A 25013-nucleotide genomic window follows, 5' to 3' on the forward strand; every position below is an offset into this window, starting at 1 on the left:
GGACGTCTGTGCACGTTCGTATGCGCACGTTTGAGGGCGCTCTCGGGTGTACAGGGGGTTTAACGTGAACGGCGTAGTGTTCAAGAATGAAGGGCGAGAAATCGAGTGAGAAATTTCTGCGAGACGCGTTATATGGCCCTGTTTTGGCGCGACTGCATGCCCCTCTTCACTTCTCTCTCCCACTCTGAGCTGTGGATCGGGTTATGGAGTCCCGAAGGAGAAGGAAATTTCAGGCGTGGAACACGTGGATGAACCACTGGATAATTCAGTCAAACATGCGGTGAAAATTTTGAATAATTGAATTTTGAATATATTTTGGGAGAGAGTAACTCAAACTGATTATTCCTATACTTCTTAAAATCACGAATATGGTGTCAATAAATAACTTCTTTGTCGTCACTTTACACAAGTGTCCTTCATCCATAATGAAGAAATCGTTCGCAAGGTAGGTAATGAAGATTATTGCAGGCCTTTTTTGAGTATCACAAAAATTGAAATCCAAATGAATGAAAATTAAAATAAAGGCTTAAAGAAATTGCTACAGATTAAAGAAAATAGTGGTTGTGATTAGATGATTAAGATTTTGTTCGTTCGCGGTCACAATAAAATGTTATGGAAAAGCAACTTTATTCATTCGAAGACTTCTCAGCGGTTTATTTTCCTTATCTCACGATCTCTCGAAGTAATCTTTCGATAGCGGATCAGTTGGGGGAATCATGGAATAGAAACTAAGCACGTCTCCAGGAAGCTATAATCCCACCAGAGTTACTTCGAGACGAGTTGCTGCCAACGATCGAAATAGGTTCATGAAAGAGAGAAACGTCTAGTTGACCTGAAATACGAGATGCTTGTCTCAGGTTCTAATTTTCTCTGAAAGTAATGATGAATGTCAAAAAATAAGATTGTGTCGACAAGTACGCGCCGCCCTCTACCACCATTCTTTCCCAGTCTTACCCTGCGATACCAAAATCGTCAATTGGATATCGACTCATATTAAATTTCTCAACGTGTAGTGGATAAATCATCAACTTAGTTGGAAAGCATAGTTTTTAATGTAAATCGTATATTTACGAAGGAAAGTTTTATATATTGCAATAATAATATCGGCAAACATTTTCCTGAGAGAAAATTGAAATAGAGTGAAATTTCCTGAGAGTCATACTGAAATCAATAAACCATAGTTAACCCTTGGTGATCACCTAATTTATTATTATATAAATATTTATCTTATTAAAAATCTTGTTTAATCGATGCTTCTTACATCCTATTACCAGGCGATCGTTGTTTTTTCTAAAAAAAAGGGAAATTATTAATTCAAAACGTTTGGACTCCGAAAGGCTCCTTTAGGATTAATATAATGTACTTCTACCTCTTGGTTTTGGATTTTCTTCCGTTTAGTTTTGCGATGATTGCTAAGTTTTTGGATTATTTTCTTCAGCGGACTATCAACTGATTGTGAGTTAACACGCTACCTCATCTCCTCTAACGCTCCCCCGAGGCGCCTAAACCATGGCTAAGGTGACATGGGTAGCGCGAAATGGCGAAAATTGAGCGAAACCTCTTCTACCAAGCGGGTGACATGAATGGTGATCACATGTTCAATCGAAGGTCACAAGGTCTTGTCTTCATGTCCCTGGAGGTGATGCGGCTGAATGCTTGCTATTGATATGGATTTAGTCTACACACTTCACGTACTGGAATCGGAAAATTTTACGTATTTGTAGAAAATTATTCGCTTAAAAGCTCCTTTTGGAAGACGTGATGTATGGCATAAACTCGCATTTAAAATCATACGGAACAAGCCTGATTGATTTTACTCTTGTGTCATCTTTTCTTGTTCGTACTGTTGTTGTAAAAAGGCATTATGATTCTCTGCTTAGTTCTTGAGAATAGCCTTTCTTTGAATTTAGAACCACTTTTATCCTGTAATTTGTGTTGGTACTGTTTTCTAGAAATCTTGTTCATATCTTTAGACCAAAAACAAAATTATACTGATTACATTGAAAATTAGGTATTTCCTTTTATGATAGATTAGAAATGAACTTCCTTTCAAATTATGACTGGCTGTCACCAGAATAGTAATGAATTTTCAAAGATACGAAATCTTTGTCAGAAAAATTCTTTCACTGGAATGATATAAGGCCATAAAAAGTGATCTCATGCTTTCTCGGTAATTGTTGTGAACATGTTATTCTCAGAATTGTACTGAATTAGGCTCCATGTTGAAATCGATTTCATTCAGGCTATATACCTTTTACAGCGCCTTTCCTACTACGTAAAAAGGCAACAGGATTGACTACTATGATCTTGAGAACAATGCTACTTTATTGCAAGAACGAATCATGTTCACAACGGTTTTTAATTTTTTTATGATCGTGTAGGCAACCTGAACGACGACCTAACTCGGAGGAAATTCCGAGTAGTGAGCTATACTTTAATAATTTGAGTATGATGAGGGAATTTAAAAGCGGAACAGAATTATTCTCGAAATTGAGCCTCGTCGACTCATAGCATGTTAATTAAGGATGTAAATCAAGATGAGGGTCCAAAAAAGGTTGGGGAGGTGCCTAGGTTGGGGAGGTGACTTTTACGACACCATTATAAGCATCAGAGAAACCAGCGTTGTCGAAAATTTTGTTGATCTCTAAAGGGTCGCGCGGTGGTGAGAGAATGCGGTCGTCAAGCGGGATAGGGCTCGTGGCATAAAGCGGAAGTGGGGAAGACAATCTCTAATAACCATCACTTTATATTCTCGGGGAAAATTACTCTCTTTCTCGCCTTATTCCAGATTCAACATTGAGAGTGACTTCTTGAAAGATTCCTTTCTGAAGAAAATGAATCCCCATAACTGCTGATGAGAGAAAAGTTGATTTTTGTCGGGTAATGTTAGCTATAATGTCCTACCATTGTGCATAGTGGTATTGTCCCATTTAATTACATTTCTATGACCAATTCTTGGACAGATGGACAAGATACAGTACCTACGATAAGATGATTGAACGCATTTGACGATAGGGGCTTTGCTTCTCGCATTAAATTCGTGGGTTTTCTAAAATGTATGGAATGAGAGAGCGACAAAAATATACATTCAGCGGTTCTAGTGAGCTTTTGATGGAGTGACAATAGATCTGATAGATAGCGATGAAAATGTATTTCTTTATTATGATGGTCCATAATTAGAGTTACTGAGCAGTGTTACCGCAATAGCCACCAAAAGAGTATAAATACAGATTTGCGAGGTCTCTAAGTTATCTTACAATTTCCTTTCTATGCTAGGTCTTGATATTTTAATTTTATTGAAAAGTGAGTGTTTTAGAGTACCTACTTTAAGTTAATAAGTTATAGGTTCCCTTGTCCTCTCAGCAGTCCCCCTTAACCCCAACCAAATTTAATATTGGAAAAGTTCCTTTGGTTATTGCTCTTTAAATGTTAACCAAAAGCTAAAGTACCGGTGAAAAAAAATCAAAAACCATTTATAGAGACTAACAGACGAATTCCTTAGACCATTAATTCGTGACGGTTTCACGTTCTGTATTGATATAACATAACTTAGGAGCCAATTTAGAAGCCAAACACCTCCTCGTATGATATTCGCCGATAAAGGGACAGATTGTTGCTATGAAACTTGGAGTCTTCCTCTGCATAAATATCGAACACCCATCCTTACGCTAATCGAGCCTTGAAATGCGAAGCATTGATGTTTGAACAGAAACTGATGTGTCTATCATGGAAGGCCATTACACCTCGTGAGGTACATTAACTGTATTGAGTGCAGAAATCTAGAGGGAAAATTCAAAATTTAGATGATGTTGTATAACAGCTAGGTAAATATGTGTTTTGGATCATTTGGTTGGATTATTTCAATAAACCATTGCCATATCAGAAACATACGGTATTTGATCTTTGACCAGTGAAGAAATGAAAAATAAGCGAAAGCGACGGTTATTGCTTGCTTTATAAAATAAAATGTATATTTGATGAATTAAATTAGCCAATATAGCGTCTAGTTGTAGTGAGATTTAGACAGAAACACTCGAGAGCAAGTTTATTACTGTTCATTTTTCAAGTGAGTGATCAAGACTTGGTGTGTTTCGCGGAACATCTCCGGGAAAAACTTGTAAAAATAGCTGCAATCCACTGACCATATGCCTGGCCATAAGGAAAAGATAAAATGATGAAAATAATCTACAAAGTCCTTAAATCTCTATCAATCCTTTTTAGTGCTATCGTAAGAGACTTACAGGTCAAGTACAAAGTATTCATAAAAATGACTGCAGATAATTCTTTTGTGAATCCGAAAGTCCATTGTGTATTACACAAGAGAAGTCCAAAGTTCAAGGTCTCCTTCTGAGACAGTATAGCGATGCTTTATAGCTTAATGATAATATTTACTTAATGAATGTCAGTCAGAATCGGTTGACATGCTAACCCGCAAAAAAGCAGACAACTGCAGGCCTTAAATCATGGTATCATAAACAAATAATTTCTTTTACGATACTTCATTCAACACATAGTAGCAAATGGGATCGATAAGTTAATATGTACTCTAACTTGCATATCATATTGGGTGCTTTATAAGATAGAAAATTAAGAATCATAGTCTTATTCCGTCGAGGAAACCGAGTAGCAGCGAGTTACATATGCTCCTCAGGACTGTTAATTGGCTGCTGCACACACTATATTTTCAGAAACGCATCGTAGCGCACGTCTTTGGAAAAGGAAGTTCACCTCGCGAGTTGTGGATGAAAATTATGATGAAGAAACTTCTGGATTCCAAATTAATGGCAAGAACGAATCAAATTAAGGTCCGTTTGAACCTTGCCTCTGCTTCACTGTCTCTCTATGATTTGGCCGATATTTTCACTACTACTCCTAAATCTTTGTAATAATTGAACTGCTAAAGCAGTAAATATATTATGATCATGTGTACATACGTCAAAGAAGTATTATAAAAAATCTTCCCAAATGATTAATAATTTAGTGGAAAAAGGTTACTTTCAATGGATTCGAAGTCTTCTTTCATAAATACGAGGAGAGCAGTCTCTAACGAGTGATAGCATTTCTTTGGTGGATTTGCTTATGATTGCGCCGTATGTTGGCCAACTATGGAAAATATTTAGACGCCCTAAAATGCCTTAAGAGAATTATTTATAGGAAATGTTTCTTAGAATGGCACGTGATCCTTTTGATATGGACTTCCTTTGTCCTCTCTGCAGTCTTCCTAAACCCTACCCACATTTAATTTCGGAAAAGTCCCTCACAATGGGATTCTATTTAATCTCCACCAATTAATATTTTAATAAGAAGATTGGTTATAGCTCTTCAAATATAATCCGAAAGCAAATAAATCCTCAGACCTAGACCAAATTCTTACTTATTTTCCGCAATATATAACAATTTAAGTAAATGTTTTTCATTAAATTAATTTAATTCCTTTCATGTCTTTTATCGTCTTTTTTCAAAACTTTTCCCTCTGTATGGCAATGTAATCGGCAAGGACTTCACAATAAATAATGTTCAACTGAGACGCTGCCAGGTAATATTTTACAGATATTTATTAACCCTACGAGACATGTTTAATCATATTTACCCCGGTGCCGAGTGCACTGTTGTAAAAACAATAAAAAACACGTGTCCAGCGGAGGTAATACATATTTGTGAAAATTAGATTGCGACGTTTCAATTTAACAGTCCTTATAAAGTCCATCCAATCGAGCCAATAATTGCTAAGAAAAGATTTTTTTACGGCTGTAGTTGTGAAAGCTGATGAGATTCCCATCATAAGGCTACTTTAATGTCTTCAACCCTCAACTTTCTCAAAAATACCTATCTCACTCTAAAAACACCATTTCCTCATGCTCGTAGAAGCCGTGATTCAGTTGAGAGGTTTCACTTGGAAAAGTTCGTGATAAACTGCGATGACAATTTTCAAGAACGTTTCCGCGATAATATCGGTTGTGACCTCTGGAAAGATACATTAAAAACTCCTCTTTCCGCTTCCTATTCAGGTGACTGTAGTGAAATATGCCTCTGCGATACAGGTGTTTCTTTCTAAGGGAAACATGACGCCAAAAATAGAACGAAATTTCTCAATATGCTTCATGATCCTTTTCTCTCGCTTTGCTAAAACAAAATCATTATATTACGTAGTGTTCTCCAGCAGTAAGTATGGAAAATTAAAGGAAATCTCCGCCATTTCTCATCGATTTTTAATGGACTTTTGCTGCATCTCTTGCATTTAATTTCATGTATTAATTTTAGATATGGTAAATTACTTAATTATAAATTTCAGAATTACGATTTTTGATCATGGCTTGGCGTAACTGTTGTCTTACAGCCTGCCATTACTACTAATTTTCCACCGTTGTCTTGCGTGCGATTGAGTATCGACTTCATCTTTCCCAGGGTTAGTATACTATTTTGTAACATAAAATAACGATATTTTTTTAATGTTACCAATAAAGCCAATGCAACATGATTTCGTACACATTGGCGTACCCATTTGGGGGAGGAGATAGAGAATGGGCTCTTACTTCCTCCTTTGTTCTCTGCGAAACCGAAATTTATCTTTGTCAGGTCACAAGTCAAGTGTCACATGGTAGCAGCGATTGGAAAAATAGGATCAATGAATTACATCATTTTATTCGGGACTGTCAAAACAAAAAAAAACTTGAAAATTTCTCTTTGTATGCCTTGTGGAACATAATCAACTTATAACCCTCGATTGAAGCAAATGAGGGTAAATAGGAGTCCTTATCATTAAAAATCTAGTGAGCCATTGCACTCATGCTCACGGGTGCAAATATAGATAACCGAAAGACCGATTAAGAAGGAATTTGCCCAGAAAAAAATAATTTGACTCAAGCAGAATTCGGTCCCGGATCTTCCGATTTCAGGCATGTTACCAGGAGGTCGGGGCTCAAAACCCAGTCAGGTCAAATGCTTTTCTCACAGTAAATTTCCTTCCTCGGTGTTTTATAGTACATATTATCAATAGTCAATTTTACCGGCATTATTATTTTAGTTCCCTCCACCTTCAATTTTTCCTCCCAGATGAACAAAAATCAAACTTCCACTTTAACGATTACAGAAAAAAGTATTTCTCACGCCGAGTGATTACTCTCGTGGAAAAGGATGCATGAAGGATGGGAAAAGCAGATATTATTTCGAAACTCACAGTGCGTGCCTCTGATTCGGAATCCAGTCGACTTCATGCGACGGCTCTCTATTGTTCTGCTGTGGCATTTATTTTTGGAAGACCTTGATATGCATTCGCTGGAAGGAGGCACATATTTACAAAAAAAGCGAAAGAAAATGTCTTGATGCTCAAACAAAAAAGCGAAATAAAATGCATTTTACTATGGAGATATTTTTAAAAATATTTCTCTGAATTTGACGCCAAACATGCATATAAATGCGACGAATTTCTCTTAAATTCTGAGATTTTTACCGCTTAAAGCGATCTCCGAATGACGGATTAATGTCCACACAAAAACGAAGATGCTCATGAGAAAATTGTAATTGTATAGGCCAAATATTTGTAAGGAACCTAGATGGTTAGGACGATTTTCCGACAAAATAATAATGCTGTAATAGGGTGGATTCCTATTATTTTTTTATATGCCTAAATCGAAAGATTATTACTCCTGAAGTACGTATTTCACGCTTTCAGATTTTTAAATGACGATATCTATTTTTCGCGATTAAATGTAAAGTGAAAATTTTCAGTCGCGCGATAACGCGACGGCTAAGAATGAATACTGGGAAAAGCCCGTGTTACGGTTCCCGCTGCCGACGTGCGAGGTGACCTTGGGGCGAGGATATGTGCGCCGCTGCGTTGCAGGCTGCTAGCAGGTAGCAGAGTAACCTGCTAGCAAGTAGCTCTTAGCTTAAATAAGGATTATTAATGCCTCATCAAACGAAGGAAACTTTCCGACCATAGCCAGTTTTAATAGGTGATTATTAAGAGATATTTCCCTGAGTTCTGTGCTTCATGCATGCATTGGTAATCTCAGACGATGTAAAACTCCTGACCACTCGTTTAAAATCTAGGTCCCTGTGACGTCACGTGGAGTTGCATCGCATGGCCGCCAATATGGCCTTTTTCAAATGAGGTTAACATTACCATCAACATTCGTCTAAACTGGGATTTCTATAACCAAATAATTTGTATATTATGAATACACTAATGGTGGCTAACGAATTGCAATCAATGCCTTTTTTTTCGTTGATGAAGGACACTACCCTATTCGATATATGGCTTTTTTATCTTGGGTATTACCACTTAGACTTGTTTAGCGAAAGTGAGAATTTATTCCTGTTTTTCATTTGCTTTTCTTTTTATTAGGTGTATTAATAGGTGATGTCTTACTTATTTTTTCCCATTTTTGATTGATATCCTAGCCAAGTTAATGAAATTAAGTGAAGAAAAACCGGAATTATCGTCCTTCGATTGCACATATTTTCCACTGAGCGTGAAAAGTATTTTTCCATTTATAAGAACATATCATTGAGAGCAGGTTGTGCAAGAATCCGCTCAGATTCTTGACATAAGTCCATTGGGATTAGTAGTCCAGTTCGTTATTCTTCAATTAGCTTATCCACTCACAAGATTACAGTTACAGCATATACTTAGATTGCTTTTACTTATGGAATAGAAACGAACTCGCGTCAGTTAACACTGAAAGAGGAAGCTTCCAAATAGATATGAAGGAGATAAAGTTCATCAGGACTTATAATGCTAAACACATGCATTTAAGTCACCATGACGTTGTAAATTACCTTGGCTTAATGTCACAGCCAATGGGTTTGATAGAAAATCCTTAATATATAAGATAGATAATCCTTTTCTACATGTCTTGCTATGTATTTTTTTCACTTTCTACGAAATAATTAACCATTTCTATACCATTTAGGATTTTCAGTGATTCAGCACTCTCATCAAATTGCAAAAAAATTGCTAGGGGGCGTTCATTGTTTGATCCTCAACAAAAGTGCCAACTATAAAATTATATCATCATGCATAAGATTTATATTCGTATACATTTGAATTGCCCGCAAAAAGAACGCCATAGCTAACCTGTGCATATTCATCATTTCTTACTTCATAATACATAAGTTCAACTGATTCAGGCGTGATATAGTGGAAGTTGGACGTGTTGGACTTAAAGGTAGTTGCACTTTTCCACAATTATTTAACGAGTACGACGCGTTTCGGCTGACAGAGCAATCCTCTTGTTCCAGATGGTGGCTCTGTGAGCCGAAACGCTTCGTACGCAATAAATTATTATGGACAAGTGTAATTACCTTTCATTTTAAATTTCACTTGCATCGATGAGATTTTCTCAGTTTATTTTAGAACGGCATATGATGGCGGGAGTAACGATTTTAATCCCGGCCTGCCACGAGTGATTTCTTCGGTTGGCCAATGGAGTTGTGAATTTTAGGTATCCCCGAGGGCACTTGTGTGTCGACGATGAATAGATAAAAAGACGGGCCCGAGCCCTCATTTCTACTCGGGGAAAGCTCCCCCTTGAGGGAATACGGATCCCAAGCAAGAGCCAATAGCGCTTCGGGCCGCGGAATCGACCGATCGAAACTCCCGTGCGATCTCCCTCTTTGCCGTACTTCTTTTCTCGGCCCGTCGTGATCTCCATCAGGCAGACTCCTCCTTCTCCGGTCGATCCTCGAGAGTCTTCCTTCCTATGTGCCCCTACCACCCCACCCACCTCCCTCTCTCTCTCTCTCGCCGCATCGCGATGGTTAAGACTTTACACTCATTTCCTTCCTCTGCATTACCCCTTCATTCCCTCTCCTCTCCGAAACTCAGCCCCCCCCCCCCCGAGGCAATAATCACGACACGTACTCGCTGCAGAATGGAAGTATCAGAAGACTTCCGAGAGAAAGGGGGGAGGTGGTGGAATGATAGGCGATCTATGGAGGAGACGGAAATGGAAACGAGGCGACGCAGTGGAGACGTACCGGTTCAGAGCAGCGAATAATTTCCCCATCTTGCATTCGTAAAAATTATCCGCTTGCCTCCGGCGCAATGGTGACGATTAGTTCCCGGAATGCAGCTTCACGGCTGCTATTAAGAAGATGCATCCGGTTCCTTAAGGAGTCTAATTAATTTCACAGATTGATGGAAACGTTTGAAAGTGCATTATTTTTTCAGTTTGGCAATTTTGTTCTTTTTTTATTAAAGCCGGAGGTTGTATTTTAACGATTACTTCTATAATCATAAATTAACGTATAGAATAACATCTCAAATCTGCCGCGTGTCTGATGCACGGAAATTGATTCAAATTTCCAGGATTCCACGAAATGGAAGAGGTTAACTATATGATATATTAAGTTATTTAAATAAACTTGGATTCTGGCTTCCGCATAGCCATTAAACAGTAATGACTATTTTTTTCCATTGTTAATTATCTAAAAGTCAGGTCAACTCATTCATCCTTGAATTAACTTTTAGTTGATTTGGGGTTGATTCAATCGCCATCATCGATTAATGTCCCTTTTGCACAATATTCGGTAGTTTACCTTTCTTTCCCGTCGATTTTTAGGGTTATCGTTAACCTGCAATTATCGATGTCGAAAATTCGTGAGTGACAAACTTGCAGCAACAAAACGCCAATAAAAGCTTTTTTATCGACTGAAAATAGAATTTTAAGATCGATAATAGAAATGAATGTAATTTAGGTAGATTCTGTCGTGTTATTTAAGTCAGTTAGACAAATTAAGTTCCAAATCGGATGTTTTTAAACGGCTTACTATCATAACTTAGCCAGTGAAATTAATAAACTCTACTTAATTAATTAAAAAACAATGCATTAGAAAACCTATTATAGAAATAGAATTATTTGTTTTTAAATAATTGAAATATCTTCGTTTTGATTTGATTTGGCAAAATTCCATTACTGAGTACCAAGGAGTTGCTAAAAATTAATGGATTCGACTTTCTGCTTAATACTACCAATACTTAATTCTAGTTTTGTTCCTAGCAATGTATTGGGGAACATTTGTCTTCAGAAAATATTTGACGGAGATTTCTCTCCCATTTTTTTCCATAAATTCTCGATATAAAAATCTAGTTGAATATTTTTGATTTGATCGATATTTCCATCTGTCCAGGTCTACTAGCTGGCTTCATTTGCGATACTAACGTAGATCTCATAGATTAAATAAGAAACCAGTATTTTGTGCGACCGATGCATCCATTCATCTCAAACAGAGCTTGATTTGAATGCGACATTCAAAGAGTTTCATTCACTACGTACCTACATTTTTGACTCCAACATCTGCAAAATTACTTATAATACTCTTATACTCTTTTCACTCGAGTGTCGTCCTAAATTGCTACATTGTGTAACGCGAACGAGTGAATGGGACCGAGCGAAGTTTCCATCCCAAGATTCCCTTCTTTATGAGTGTTTGCTTTTTGTTCCGCGCTCGAAGAGAGCTTGCGCAGGATTAAGAGAGAGAGGGAGAGACGACGACGAAGGAAAAGTTTCAGGAACAAGTATTCTGACAATCAGATATTTTGATCTAATCTTTACCCCAGCGTCTCCCCGCGCCGTCTCTCCCGTTTACCCCTTGGAGACAAAATACATGACTGCTGCGATGAAAGCGTCTGGAAGTGCTCGCTTTTTGTTCCTCCTCCCCTTTTAACCCACACGCTCCCGCCCTCTTTTTCCAGCCACCAGCCCCCCTTTAGCTCAACAATGGTACGTGCGAGCATAAAATTAAACCACCCGCTTGAGGAGTTCAAGCTCTCCTCCTCCCTCTCCGCTCCCGTTTTCTCCACTTCCTTCTATCCTACTTCTCCCCGTCAAAAAAGGGGTCCTCAATTTTTTTTTACATCTTTTGGCCCTGCTAAAGAATCTCACGCAAAAAGGATTCCGTGAAGAAAAGGATTATATTTTGTTATTCCCCATTTCTCCTCGTAAAGGAGCGCAGAGGGTGAAGGAGAAAGAGGCAAGGGGTAGAAAAACATTTCTCCCTCCAATCTTTCGGAAGGGAAGTGAGGGAGGCCGAAGCAGTGGGAGGAGCGGACGTGGAGCAGTGTTCCTGTGGCGCAGAGCCAACCAAATCGCGGTGCCATTTTTACGTCCAAAAGTCTCGATTGGCAGGGGGAAAGGCGTGAGTTTTGGCAGATTGGAGGGAGGAGGAAGGAGACAGTGAGGAAAATAGTGAGTTGGGAAAATATGAGAAAAGAATGAGGAGGAGTGAAAGGATTGGGACGAGGAAAAAAGAGATAGTTCAACTCCCCGAAGGTCGGAGGTTTAGAGATAAGGAATCATCTTCTTCTCAATCCGATATCGCTTGATGAAATGATCATTCTTGGAAGAGGGGTAGAGGACGGGAGAGAAGAAAATGACCAATAAAGTCTTCCTCTTCCCTTTGAACGTGTTCCTGTGTCGGATCTTGCGCTTCGTCTTGTCGTGTATCGCCACGCGATTGTTTCCTTTCAGGACTCCCTGACCTCAGGTCAACAACCACCTGTTGACGGAAGAATAGCGTGGGCGAGAGAGAGAGAAAAAAAGAGGCAGCGACTTCTGGGGAGGGAGGGAAGGGGTGTGGGGGCGTGGCCAGCGGGCATTTCGAAAAAAAAAGAAGGAAGGGCGGTTGCTCGTTGGGGCGTTGCGCCGTTGGAGATCGATGGGAAGAACTGCCATTCTTCTCGACTCAAACTTCGCAATTTCCTTCGAGAGTTACTTACAGGGTTTCAGAACTATTGTTCTGAGAACAAGGAGGGGGGGAGCGGATGGTCAGTTGAAGCAATCCATTCGCCGCTGCGTCGAAATATGACAGCGTCAATGCAAGTTGAATTTTACTCGCTATACATACTCGAGGATGCCGCTCTTCATGTACCTAGCTCTTTAATTTCGGTAACATCTTATTCAGTTTACTATCAAAATTATTAAGGAAATTTATATGCCTTGCTTCGAGTAATTATCCCTCAATAATTAATTCAAAAACTTCGCAAAATTTTTAAGAGTACCACGACGGAGTTTCATGTTATATTATTATCATCGACTGCACCTAGGTAACGAAGTAATATCTATGTCGTAGTTTCCGCATTTTCTTTGGAGCTTTCATCTAAAATTGGAGCGCCGAGGCAAAAGAAATAGTAGTAGGGATATAATTTGAGGCTATGTACTCTAATGCATACTTGACACCTCGGTGGTGCTATTCTTAAAAGCAGGTAGTAAGCATTCTGCAATTAGATCCAGGTTTTTGCCATTGGTATTATTTAAAGGTATTAAGGGAGCTGAAATCAATGTCCCAATATACGAATGAGGTAGGTTTTTGAGGTAGGTTTAGAAGGAAAAAATCCATGAAAATATAGTTAAATTAATATTTAAAGATAAATTTTGGTCCTGTATCGAAATTTTATTTCTCCGATAAAAAATTTTATGTCATTTAGGTTTATTCATTCCGCATTTTGGGAGAATGAACGTCTCCTTCAAAATCAGTACACGAATTATCATTTTATGTCCGCTCGTCTTGACTGATATTTTTCCCCGTGTGGCAAACAATAATTTGCCTTCGTTTGGGTTTTTGGTTGGGAAATTATCCCAATATAAGTCAATCATATTCCTAAGAATTATTTATTTAGGTTTTTAAACAATATCACATTGAAGAATCTAATAATTAATAGTTACACATTCGAAATTTAAATAAACAAGGGACCAAATCATTGAAAAACTATCGTCTCACTTCGCATATTCTTAATTGAGAAACCACATAGCTATATTTGGTTGCTTTGAATTGTGTCAAATGCGTAATTTTCCTTAAAAATTCATAATTTCGAAATTGAATCTTTTGGGCTGGTGTTTATTATTTTATGTACGAGGATTTTATTTCATTGGGCGAGGATCTTCACCTTGGAAACTGAACTACTTCAGAATAAAATCGCTTTACGAATTGTGGAAATAGCAAAGAAGTTTCGAAATACTGTACAGTTACTGTTTTCTTCTAAAAGAGTTAAAAATTTATTGGATTACTTCCTTACAACATGAGCCATTTTCAGGGTATAAGATGAAAGATGATATTCTGTTATATTTTACTGAAATTCTATTCTCTCATGAATTAATTATCTTTGACGCTTAGACACATCTCATAATTAAAGTTACTCACGGAATTGCAGCTAACATTTATGAGATTTTATTTGCACCATGTCCTCCCTTAAATTTTTATCCATTACGTAACCAACAATTCTCGTAGCCTATAAGACAAGCGACTGAAATATTTATATATGATTTAGTGGAACCCACGATTAATGGAAACATTCTCGAATATAAGGCAAATGCTATTCCATTGTTTCAGATGAGCATTTCATTTAATTGGCCGTATTATATATGTTTATAGTAAAACATTGAAAACTAATTCGTATTCATCAGCGGAATTAAATTAGCGAACCACCTGATGCGTAATCGCTAGCAGAGGTAAATATATTTCTCTAATCCGCTCACTGTGGAATCTCCATTTCACGACTGCGACAGTTTGACACTCCAGCCCGGATTTACTCGTCAAGGCAAAGTTCACCGTACAGAGTGCATTAAAATCTCAGGTTTCGGAGGCATTTGAATGGGAGAGGAAGAGCTTGCATCTCGTGCCAGATTACTGGGTGGAAATTGGGGGAAAGTAATCCGTGAAAAATGAAGTCGTCTCACCCCTCGTCTCCCTCTCTTTAAAAGATGCTGACGGAAGAGGAGAAGAGATGCAAAAAGGGAGGCATTCATGAGAGAGGAGGAGGAGACAGTGTAAGTAGTCGCGTTCACTTTCCGGGGATCCTTTGCCACAGCCGCGCCCTTGCCGCGTGCCGCACCGCGCCTCACCCATCCCCTCCCCCCCCCCCTGCACTCCACAGAAGCACGCACTCTCGTGTCAGGTAATCCCCATCTCCCTCGGGGACGTTCTTTATTTTCTATTCTTTTTTTTCAGCATCCCATTTCCTTCCATTCTCTCCTATTTTTCCGGCGGGAAAATTCAACCTACCTCTGGGTTCGTGGAGTAGACCTCGAGGAAAAAATAAATAGTTCTGTATACCAATATATATGTACGTAGGAATATGCAAGGTGGTGTAACTAGTTGTTCTCTTACTCCTCACTGGCTAACCATTTTTCCTCTTTTTTCACTCCTTCCTTCCGTCTCCCATTTTCTCGCTTTATATCTCCCTCTCATTCTTCGCTCTTTTCGCCCTCCCACAGGCCACTGCTTCCTTCCGCCTATCCTCTCCCTCGCTATCCTCAACGGAAGAAGCTTGGGATATGAGGGGTGAGAGAAGAAAGGGGATTGGGAAGATAGGCGTGAATGGGAGTTATAACGCGGGTGGGACGGCGAGGATTTTTCTCGGAAATAAAACGGGGATTGGGTTTTCCTCCCCGCAACTCCTATCCTTGCCCTGCAGTCGGGAGTTTCCTCCGCCCTCACTCGGATCTTTTGCTATTCTCATTTCCTTCCACTGTGCCCTCTCGCGTTGCCTTCAGACTCCCCCTTCTCCCGCGTCCCACCCCCTCTACCACCTTTTCCTTGATTTTGTCGCCCTCTCGCGTTGAGAGTGGGTGCACATCATCCCGTCGCGGCAACTCGCCGCCGCATACATTACACGCCCTCGATCTCTCTTTTTCCTCCTCCCAATGGCGTATTTGTGTTCCTCCGCCGCCCCGAGTCTCTCCGATATTTCCATCTCTGCCCCGCGGGGAGACCCTTTCCCCACAGGGCGTGTGTTGTGCGGGAGGTGGTGTTGGTGGGAGGAAAGCCTGCAGATCCACTCGTCACCACAGCGAGGAGGGCGATATTTTGGCTCTCCGTCTCTCCCTCTGGGGGTCTTTCCTCGCTACATTCTTTTATCCTTCCCCCTGCCTCCCGAAAGTTGCGAATTTTGAGGTGCACGTGCAATGAGCAGGATGCGTTTTTGGACGAATTCACACTAATTTTCCGACTGATTCTTTGTGGCTTGAGTTCGGAAAAATATATAAATTCTTTGGTTACTAAATGCATTTCAAAATTTCTCGCTCTCTGCTATTTTTCATCTTTTTTGAGAGCATGTTCAATCATGTAAACAGGCTATTAGGAAAGGCTATAGGAGGTAATTGATTGCAAGGCATGGGTTGAATGAATATGAATTAAATCAATCGTCCCTTGAGAGATTTGGTCGAGCAGTATTCAACCCATTTAGCTTAACTACAAAGTTTTGTACCCTCCACAATTTCATTGCTTAGGAACAAATTCGCGTGTTCCAACCCCATACGTGTCATTACTTGGACTAATCGGAAGCTGATCTAATGCTGACGCGGATGTTATGAGTATTGAAACATGTGTGGTTAGTTTCTGTGTAATAAAATCGCGGTGAGTTGAAGACTACATATGCATTAAACAATGAAATTTTACTCCACGAGCATAAACGTTTAAAAAAATTATATTTGGCTAAAATTATTTTGAAATATATGTATTTCATTACTAGTGGGAACGCTTTAATTCATATTCAACACTTACGCATTTTGAGAAATGCTGAACTAGATGCACCGCATTAGGAAGCTATGCATAATCGCGAAGAATTCGGGGTGACATCTCTCTTTTATGCTGGATATTTTCACAGCGGAGCATTTTGATAAATTCTGGATGCAGGTGAAGGGCGTTACTCATGAATTCACGTCGTAGCTCTGCTTTCAAGCTGCGGTTTTATTTTGAAAAGGTATTTCTCTCTTATAAATTCTCCACATATTTGAAACGCTACGGTAAACCTACTCCGTCCTCTTGGGAATAAGAGCTTTTCCCATGGCCGGTGGTCACATGGAAAAAGAGTCGATTTCGTGTCACTGTATGTTTAAAGACATACCAAGTATTTTCTAAAGAATTATATTGCGTGATAGAGAGGGTAGGAAACAATCCAAGAATGAAACGTGCTCTTCCATTCATGAAATCCAAATGGTTCAGATTAAATATTTTTCCTTTGAAGACAATCAGACAACAGAAGTCATGGGTCACTTTTAATTGAAATTGTAGGACCATGACCAAAATCAAAATCAACTCTTGGTTCAGTTTTGTGCCTAGATTATATGTTGGAAGGGCCAAGAACAATGTTATGTCTGGCTAAATTATTTTAATGAAGGACACCCTATGATACTTTAAGAGTAAAATAAATGGAAATGAAAAAAATCGGTAAGCTCGACAGTACTACTTGTCGATGGATAGGAAGTGTTGCAATAACGACAGGTGTATAACCAAGAGTTAGTGAATTTTTTTTTTTTTTTTTAGGTGTATAACAGCTTAAATTTGAAAATTTACCCTCATTCCAGGGACCGGGCCTCGCTTTTTACGCCCCTGTTTTAGTTTAACATTTTCACGAGTCTTAAATACAGGGAATTATAGGAAGACAATGACGTATGCTTGTAGCCAAATACTTAAGGTCTCGACTCCATCTATACCAGTCAATAGTATTGTTTTCTTTAGTTCTAGAATTACATTATAAGGCACGGTAAAGGTCAATTGATAGCCATCGAGGTAAGCTTGTAAAATAAATAAAACAAAAGTAAAAACGAGGTAAATTTGATCTAGTTTTTAGATTATTTTACTATTTGAGCAACGACTAGATTCTCTTATCAATATTGGTTTTAACATTTTCCTCACGTTTACACAATGTGACGCATTTCTTCGGCTTAATGGTATATTTCACATTTCATATTTTTTTTCTCTTTCGATTTGGTACTTACGCCATAACTATATGTCTGCTATGATACAACCGAATTTTGAGACATTATGGTGTACAGTTATTGATATGGAGAAGCCACTGAACTAAACAGCCGAGTCAGCAAGAGGTTGTCATTTTTTGTGCGAGTTTGCTAAAACTCCAGTGAATATTGATTTAATGAATTTACCATCGTCTTTCACTATTATAGTTCATTCTAAAGTTCCTCCCCTCCTGATTCGTTTTTTGCCGGAGATGAGGAAAAATGGAAAATATAAGTTTCTTTACCTGCTAAGGAAGTTTTCGACCTGCTATGATTGTCACCTGTTATGCACGGTAGCAAAATATAAAAGTTTCTTTCCTGGCAAAGCCAATTACTTGTAAAATGATTTCATCCTTTTCTAATCTTGAGAAGATTCTCCCGAGGACTCCAAGGGAAAAAAAAGTTATCCAGAAAGGAAATCTCATTCTCCAAGGAAAGGATCCGAGAAGGAGGGAAGGGAGCGGAAATTCAGTAAGGGATCGGTCGATTCTTTTCTAGAGATTGTATTAGGGTCGGTAGAATGGTAACAAGCTTTGTATATTGAAAGTTTTCAAACATCTCTTCCCGGGTTTTAAAAGATATACCCACAGGTTGCCTAAATTTAAATATTTATCAATAATGAGAATAACTTTAGTGAAGCTATGAACAAATGTTATTTGAAAAGCGAAAAAGATGACGTAATTCAGGAAATTAGCAGTTTTCCAGAAGTTTTTTAGGCGCGTAAGTTCCCAGTTGCCCAAATCGCAGTCAAGATATTCTATTTTCTTATATTTACTGGCAAACAATGGGATGGAACATGACGGGAACATGTTGGATATTTCTAGGCAGTACAAGTGGAACTGAATTCTTAAAGTAATTGACATTAATTTGTTGGTAAATATAGACTATTATTTTGAACAACGATATTTTTCATACCACCGCGGAAATTATCCTAATAGACCTGATAAGGTCCACTGTGGGACGAAACCATTTGTAGATAGCGATGATTTTTAAAATTACTGCACCAAGTTCTCATTAAAAATACTTGTGCTAATATCCAAGTTAAAATTGCACATTTCTCTTGTCATGCTATTTGATTACCTGAGTATAATTCGGTGATTATAGATATCTTCCTATGATAATAATGCATAACCACACCATTTATTTAATAAAATATGAGCCTATTGAAGTCGTTTTTCAGAGTTACGTACACCAAAGCGCCCTTTAATTGCCTCCGGTGGTGACGTTTGCTTGAATGATGGTTTCCATTACTGCGAATGTGTCTGTATTAAGTTTTTTTGGACGTGTGTTTAAAAGTTTGACCTCAATAATCTTGTACCTTATTGGTTCCATCGTTGTCATAGAAACTTCGCCAACCCTCCCAGTTCGTTGGTACTTTCCGGTATTTCCTGTGATTATTTTAATAGTCCGAGTACCATGTCATCGCTTATTGCATTCCACTGAAGACCCATAACACAATATTAATGTTTTACAGAAATAGATCCTTTGAAACCAATTTTAACTTAAAATAGCAATAGAAAATTCAAAATTTATTACATTGTGCCAAAGCAGCAAAAATAATTTCATGCTATTCACATTAACATTTGATCAAAGTGCTACACACCTTAGACAATTTCTTTTTGACATTTGTTGACTTTGAAATTTGTTAATTTTAACCAGTAGATTTTTGTCTACAAAAAGTATCTTGAAATCAAAGATATTGCTCTCACGTGTGTTTGCGATCATCATTTACTCTTCGATGCGTTGCGCAAAGGAACTCTTCCTGAATCAATTTTCCCTTTATCGCGGCCTACTACTTTTCGGTACAATTTACTTTGAAACGTACAGTATCTCGTTGATTTTACATTGCCGAGACTGCCGTGGAGTAGCCTCTCTTCATCTTTCCTTTCTATTGCCCTACTTGCACTCCGGAGTCAATTGACTCCGCAGAAAAAAAAAGAATGAAAGCTCTCTATGCTCTTTTGCAGTCTTCAGATAGGGAAGGAATGAAGGAGGAGGAAGATGACTGGAGGATACTCTTTCCTGTCTTTCAACTCCCCATACCTTTCTGATCTCTCCAACTCTTATCTCGGAGTCTCTTTCTAGCCGATGCCGCCTTCCCCCCTCCCACCCCCACTCCCTCCTTATACTCCCCCTCCCCGACAGCCCCCCCCTCTCTCTCTCTCTCTCTCCAGGGTCCCTTTCTAGTCGCTGGCCTCCTTACTTACTCTCCTTCCTCACCGGCCCAACTCACCCTATTCCATTTCCACCGGAGTTTCCTTCATTCCCCTCGCTCCCCCGCGCGCTAGAGAGACCCCTTACCCTCCATTCTTCACACCCCTGCTCGCGCGCGCGGTTCCTCTCAGCGTCTTAACCCCGCCAAACTAACTCTACTCTCCTCTCTCTCTCTTCCACACAAACCTTCCTCTTCCTCAGCCCCTCATCCCCCCCCCCCTCTGCACCACGTCACCTACATCACTTTACAACACCTTCGTCGCCTCCCACTCCAAACACGCGGGTTCCTTCTTCCGTAAAAGGTGGTGGGGGTGAGTGTAAGAGCCCCAGTAAGGTGAGGTAGGGGGAGAGAGAGAGAAATAGAAGGGGTTTGATCCGGGCGGTAGAGAGAGACTTGTGAGGCGTACGGGAAAAAGGTTAGGGAAGGGGATCAGGGTAAAAAGAAAGAGGTGGAGGAGGTTTGGGGATACCTTACCGGAGGAGGGAGCGTAATGGGGGCCGTTGGAAGGGGCATTTCTAAGAGGTCAGGGGATGGAGTTAAGGGGTCCGTGCTCTGCATCCGAAAGACAGCACAGTTGCCTCCTCTCTAACATCCATTATTCGAAGACTTCTCTTTTCTGAAACAGTGTCTTGAGATGCTCTTCAGTACTGCCACTTAGGAGATGCGCCCACGTTCTCTGCCCTTCCATCAGCCCTATTTCCCGCGCTCACTCCCTCCTTACCTCCACCCGCCATACAAACGCACACACTCACGCCTCGACCAAACCTACCTTTATTTTTATATCTCCACGCCACTCTTTCAGTCAGCACGCGAGGGGATTTATTTTTTTTCGCGGCCCTAAATTGGGATTAGCAGTTACGTGTCCGACAGGGTTCGCTTGTTAAGGGATCGGAGGGAAGTGGTGGTTCTTCCCGCTGAATGAATGCTTTTAGATTCACTTAACGCACCGTAATTGACTTGATCACCTACGAAAGGATTCCGATTCTTCCGTTTGCCCTCGATTCTGAAGAGTGGAAAAGTTTAATGCGCTCACCTTAGTGATGCTGGCATTACTATTCAAGTATATTTTAGAACTGAATTCGCGATCGGAATAGAGAAAAATCAGACCAATAAGAAGGCGTCTATTCCAAAATTCAACAGTCCCAGAGAGCTAGAAAAGAAATGTGTAGAAAAGGACATTGAAGATGTCATAGTAAATTGCGAAAAATGTTTGGTCACTCAGGCTAGCTACGATATGCACCAGTTAGAACACGCCTAATCTATTGATTTAAGATTTAAGTCTTATATGTACGTCATCAATGTTATCATTTTGAAATTGTATGGACTTAAAAAGCATTTTAAGAGAGTCCACGAGTGAATAAAGCAAGCCTATAACAAACACGATATTTCACAAGGAAAAAATGTCATTTATTTGACCAAAGCTCATTCTAAAGCTCAGTATAATATGTTGAATAATTGCTTTTTCATTCTTGAAGAGATGGTTGAATTATGAAATAATGATCAATAAAGTACTTCTCTTAGTAAAGTTAAAAGCCTTAAAATATTCGGCGCTCGCATACATTGCTGTTTGGAGACGCGGAATACCAGCTGAGTGAGGTTAATGAGTACGCGGAGGAAATTCTGAGCTCCCTTATTTCGATGAATTTGGCATTTACAGTACAACGGAGTAGAAATGTGCAATTGGATTAATATTATTTTGTTCTAATCTTTGACGCATTTATGCATTTAAAAACGTTGGAATCTCGTCTAAATCATTTTGTAGCAATTTTTTGGTACACACTTTTCACTTAAATTCGCACGCCTCCTACAAAATAAATGAATTCAAAGCCAAATGACGACAGCTGGTTATTTCTGACGCCTTTGATTAAATTCGCTGAATAGCGTCTTTTGAAAATAACTTCATATTTTATTTAAGTATAGTTCATTTCAGTATAGTGCAGCAAGCTATGGTAAAAGTCTGCGAGGAATCATTATTATTTCGAATGTTTACCCTCTCAGGAACATATAACGTGTATTAAATCCCGATATTCGGCTTTGTTATATTTCATTCCCTAACTTATTTATCTCCCCATCCCTTTCCTTCGTTAAAGGCTCCTTTTTTCTAATCCAGTTTTGGTTCCATAATAAGATTTCATAAAAACCCCAGTCTCCCAACGCACAAGAGGAATAATTTTAGCTTCACAAAAAGTCTCTTGCTCTTTAACGCTCGGTTATTCACGGAACGAATTAAATTACTTCTGGAGGGTTTCGGGCGAAGTATGTATGCACCACGACTCTTGACGGTGTTGCTGGAACCTCGCTCAAAGCATTGCCGTAGGGGATAAAATTTAAGCCACCCACTTAAAGTCGCTTTTTCGTCTGCCCAACTCTTTAACTCTCTCGTTTTGGAACGAAGCAGTTAGCTCCTCCGCAGGCCCATTCACGATTGGGCCGATCCCGTTTCCCAACTTTCAGTTAATACCTCCACTTCCGTTTACCTCGATTTTCTATGATTCATTTCCAGGGAAAAGGCATCTTTCTCGATAACTCTTTTTCTTTGCAAGTTAAAACCCTGGGTACTGCTAAAACTCTACGTTGCAAGCTTCCCTTTCAGTGAAAATAGTTTAAGATAGCTATTGTGAAGAGGACCCCTTCTCTCACCGCTTTTGTACTCCTCCATTCATGCTCAAATTCTGGATTTAGTATCGTTTCCATTGTTCTGCGCACCCTCGTCGACGCCTTGCTGCGGAGAACGTTTGTTCGTTTTGCTGGCGGACTGTTGAAACATAATGCAAGTCAATTTACTGCTCTCCTTTGTCTTCACGTTTATAAAAGTGACAATTTTCATTTCTACTCCTAAAAGAGTTTTTGCGGTGATTTAATTTCTTGCAATCCTGAGCACGCTTTTTGATATGAAATAGGTCAAGTGAATATGCGTTCACGGGGACTTCCGTGCTTCAAAGTACGAAAAAATGGGCACACCTTGGTGCTAAAATATAACGGAAGTTATCTCTGTGCGCGTATTTTCCCGTAGTCATTTCGGCGAAATAAAATGAGGCTGTAAAAACATCAAAAGTTTAAAAATCGAGTTTTTTTAATGAATATAACCAAACATTTTAAAATTTAAATCTCCGCCACTTTCTGGCGAAACATAACGTTCAGAATTGAGATTTGTTTAGATACTATATGGGATGTTTAAGTGAATCTTGAATGAAATAATCAGTCTAGGTCGTAATAATTTTGTACGGTTTCGACTGCAGTGGAGGTTACAAATGTTCAGTTATAGCCTCACTGTCCTACTCTTAAACTTGATATCTACAAAGAAAAATTCATTTAAGATCTGCCGATGGCAATGCTAATTAAATGGGATTTTCGAAAACAATACCATTTACAATTCATTTCTAATCCGTGGAATACTTGAAGGCTCCAACTCGCACTTCACACCAGTAGCGGATACAGAGGAAACTCTAGAGATGGGGGCGCGAAATATATCTTGAGTTGTCTTTACTTTTATCGTAATAAAATGGTCGAGTCACAGGCAGAGTATGACAAAGTTTTATTTAAAGTGATTATACACATGTAAAAGACAATGCCATATTATGATGTAAAAAAGTTACAATTGTGGTTTTATTATGTTCGGCAATACAGGCGGACCCGCAAGGGGGGTGCGCGCGGCCCCCCATCTGTATCCGCCACTGCTTCATACCAAATAGATCACACACTTCAGAATTATCCTGACAGTGGTCACTGTGTGAGAGACTCTGTGATTTTGTATAGCCACGTGAAATTATCCGTCTCATTTTCTGGCCCCGACAAACCTCGATTGTTTCGATGGTAACGTTGCATTGTGTCATGTGACTTGCGTGCGATGAGCGAATTAGTGCACCAATGTTGTGCATTTGGGTGCCAAGAAAAAACATTCAAGGAAAGCTCATTGACCGTTCATGCGTGGGTAAAGTTGTAAATATTTTAATAGGGTATTTCATTTTGATATGAGGTTTATTTTACCTCCCGGGCTCATTAATGCTTAAATTTCCCACGTCACGTGATACATAGTGTATGGTATTAGATATGTGTAGACTAAATAGGGTAATAGCTACCCGCACTCTACTAATCCTTGCTCCAAGGATAACATTAGCAGGCGCTAGGAAGATAATGCATCAATTGAAGCAGTAATCGCCGCTTTATGCACTAACCTTTACGCACCTTGAATATGCAGCGAGCGTATGGGATCCGGTGCAGAAAGACTTAATCCGCGAACTGAATAAAATACAAAGGAAGGCTGCGCGTTTCGTCAAAAACTGCTACGGGCGTACAGACAGTGTTACCCAGATATTAAGCGAATTAGGCTGGGAGCCGTTGGAGACTCGGAGGCTGCGCGCTAGGCTTAGATTGCTTGAACAATTGAGAATGGATATCTTTAAGAGAGACACAGAGAACATATTATTAGAGCCACACTATATTTCCAGGTCCGATAGAAGCGTTAAATTAAGAGAGATGTTTTGCCGAACGGATAGATATGGGAATTCGTTTTTCCCCCGAACCATAAAGGACTTTAATAAACGCTAGTCCCAACCTCGTTAGAGCACTTCTTTTTTTTATAGTTGTAAACGGCTGGTGCCCTAACACCTCCTGCCACACGCCTTTTAGACGGCTCGCGGGGTATTATGTAGATGTAGATGAACCTGTGTCAGCAATTGCTATGAATAACGGCCAGACCTTGAGCGCGGTTCTCATTGATATTTCTTCTAACCCTAAGATTTCTCCTGACATTCCTGGGTTTGGTATTTAACGCGACAAATAATGGGAGACAATGGCACTTTTTGTCTTCAAAAGAGCGTCATTGCGAACCAGAAAAACATCACGAGTCCTTCCCCGCCAGTTCCTCAGCCCTCTGTGTTCCCTTGCATCCAAGGCTTAAGCCATTGAGGAAGAAACTTCGTCACGGTTTCGTTCATGGATTTCTTCCCACTTGTTTCGCGTGAAGCGTTCTCAGCTCAGAAGTGTCGATTGTTTAAATCACATATGCCCTCTATCAAGTTCCGTAAGAATGGTGAAGATTGGCTGCTGGTAGAAAATAA

General features: G+C 39.5%; 1 protein-coding gene across 1 annotated transcript in view; it reads right to left on the bottom strand.

The window, feature by feature from the left end:
* Positions 1 to 25013, bottom strand: part of LOC124158266 (FK506-binding protein 2) — a 79887-nt gene that overhangs the window by 46607 nt on the left and 8267 nt on the right. The window lies entirely within an intron of this gene.

The sequence above is a fragment of the Ischnura elegans genome, chromosome 1 (assembly GCF_921293095.1).
Source record: "Ischnura elegans chromosome 1, ioIscEleg1.1, whole genome shotgun sequence".
Taxonomy (NCBI): Eukaryota; Metazoa; Arthropoda; class Insecta; order Odonata; family Coenagrionidae; genus Ischnura; species Ischnura elegans.